Here is a 3,161-nt window from a genome sequence, read left to right as displayed (position 1 = left end):
AAGCAAATGATCACTTGTAAAAAACTTAAAATATTTTCAAATGTAACAAGAATAATCTTAAGAAATATGTTTCGAGATATCTTTTCAACAAGAAGTGAATAAGTAAGGATAACAAAATGGTTTTTAACAAAGAAGCAAACCAAAATGTAAAGAGTATAAATCTAGACATAAGCAATTTATGAAATGGGTTTTCTTGAAATCAAGTGCAATAATTCAAGGTAAAAATAAAGGTGAAGACATAAGAAAATTTATAGAGGTTCGACTTTCTCAAATGCCTACATCCTCTCCCTTAGCAAGTTAAGGAGTTTCAAATCCACTCAAGGAAATGTGCTTTTTAACAAGATCGAGCATTAAACCTTTACAATGGCTTTTTCTTAGAGCAATCACAACCCTTACAAATGCCTTTTAACAGGAGCAAGCACAACCCATAGTTTTTAACAAGCTCAACCACAAACCTTTCAAATACTTTTTAACAAAAGCAAGCACAACCCATGGTTTTTAATGGGTTCAACAGCAAACCTTGCAAAGGCCTTTTAGTGGGAGCAAGCAAAACCCATGGATTTTAACGGGCTCAACCACAAACCAACACTAACTTTTCAAGGATAAGTTAGAACCTTTACAAAGAATAGCAAAAGTGCCTCTAAAAGGTGGATTTTTCTAGTTTGGTACAATAGTGGAAGAATGCCTAACAATGGATAAAAAGATTGGAGTGTAAGCACAAAGAAGCTTTAGCTCAAGTAGGCTTAGTTTTGCTTGGTTTTCTCTATTTTCTTTTCAAGACCATGATTTTCAATATTTTAACCCTTTTCTTTCTTCTTCCTCACCTTGAAATGCTTCCAAATGGTCCTTTTTATAGTTAAAGAAGCCTTGGTGTTGTTGGTGGTGATTAAAGCAAGAAACTAGTCATTTTCCTTTTGAATTTTATGTACAACGGTCATTTCTAGTTGAGTATGAAGTTTTTTAGTCGATCCACTTTCAACAAGCTTGTATTTTTGACAACAGAGCTTGGAGGGTCAACTATAACTTTGTCAAGGTCAACTATGGCTTTTCAAATCCTTGATTTTTTCTTGTCTTCTATCTCAGGGTCAACTATAGCTTTGTTAAGGTTGACTGTGGCTTCATATTTTTGTGATTTTTCATCCATCTTGACACAAGGTCGACAATGGAGCTTATAGGATCGACTATGCCTTCTATACTTCATAATTTTCAACCATTCTTCAATCATTCTGCCATTGGATCAATTTGCCTTGCTTTAAGATCGATGCTTACCTTTGGATCTTCAATTTCTTTATCAATTCAGCATGTAACTTTGGCCATATCTTTCTTGTGATCAAATGTTGAGTTGAGAATAAGCTTCTTAGTTTGAAACAACTTTGATGTTGTGAAGATCAATGAGTTTCTCATCTCGTGCACCTATCTTGCGACTTAGACATCTCAAGCGTGAACATTAGAAAGATTAAAAGCACTCATACAACTAAATCATACTGGCTCGTAACTTCAAGAATTCATGCAATTAAAGCTATTAAGCTTGTAATCATATAAGAACAAATGTATGAAAGTTAGTCATTTCAAGAACTTGTCAAAGGTCACTCTAGTAGAGCAAATGCAAATTTGAATCATTTTGTGATAATCAAAACTATACTAATTTTCAAGCTAACATGAATGATTCTAGATAGTTGCGGCTATCATCTTAGTCTCAAGTTGGGTACCCTTGGATTATCTGTTTGTTTCTAATGATCTTCTTGAGTAGTCTTTACACGAAATGTAAAAAGGTATTAAATTGAAATTTTAGTCTTTGAAATGATTTCTTATGTGAATTTAATTTGAGTTCAAAGTTGGTTCTTCATTGGTTTTTATGCTTGAATGAAGTCTCAAACTTGAGTATTATGCATAATGCATGTTAATTTTCTTAAAGGAATCAAATCTAGAAAGTTTGAATCCAAAAATCTTGTTTTTATCTAAAATTCAAGAAAAGTACGAATGAGGTATCAATACCTTTGAAGTAGGTATCAATACCTAACAAGCATAATGCCCATAAGGCATTTCTAGACATGAAGTATCGATACCTCATACTTAGATGTCGATAATTGTCGAGCAAAATGACCCAAGAGGTATTCTGGACAAGAAATATTGATACCTACTTTTGTTTTTCTCAAAAATACTTTGTTTGAAACATCTTTTCATACCGAATCATTTGCTACTTCAAATTACTTTTCTATTGGGTTTATAAGCTTTTGAACCCATCAAAATGACTTAGCAAAATATTGTTTTCACTTGTTTTATGCATAGATCATGAATCATTTTGCTATCTTAAAATATACTCCATTTTGACTAAGCATTTCCTACAAATGTTTTGCTATTTCAAATGTTGAAAATGAAGAGGTTTACATTTACTACAATTTATTTATATGACACGTTAATATTACACACTTACATTGTTTAGTAATGCTTTCTATAACAAAACTCATGCTTATGGCTTGTCTCCCCTCCCATGTCTATTCACTGGGTTTTTATAACTCACACATGTAAATTCTATTTTGTTTTCAAATTAATATAGTGATTGACTCTTCATTCTTAGAGGACTCTCCAACCATATCTTGGTAGGTGTCTATTGTGGCATTCAGTAGGCGTCACTAGTTATCTACGAGTCTGCTTTATTGTCCATGTCTGTTTATATTTTGTATTTGGTAAAGTGTGGAGTACACTGTTATTTAGCCATGAGATGGCATATATAATGAGTTTACCTATTTTCTTATATTTGAGCACACAATTGTGTATTTACTTATCTTACGAGATATGGATAATGCTTAATGAAATATATTTATATATGTATGATGAGTTGCTACTCTTATTATTTTGTTATTGTATTCACATCTATTTGTCTATTTCTGATACTTGCTTGAGTTTAGTGGGCTTGCCTGCTTGGTCATTGCACCAATCATGGCTTGGGACTGAGTCGTAACATTATAGTTTAAATACATTGGGAAAATGTTGAAGATACTGCATTCCCTCTAGCTCCTAACACTAACTCACTTAATTTGGTGGTGTAGGCAAAACATCTTTGTCAAGAATATATATCAAGGATGGGGTATTTCAACCTAATTAGACAAGCACATCCTTTTTTTTTTTTTTTTTCTGATTGACTAACAACTCAATTAGCA

Source organism: Theobroma cacao, chromosome 3 (assembly GCF_053813885.1).
Source record: "Theobroma cacao isolate CCN51 chromosome 3, ASM5381388v1, whole genome shotgun sequence".
Taxonomy (NCBI): domain Eukaryota; kingdom Viridiplantae; phylum Streptophyta; class Magnoliopsida; order Malvales; family Malvaceae; genus Theobroma; species Theobroma cacao.
Note: the sequence above shows the minus strand (reverse complement) of the source record.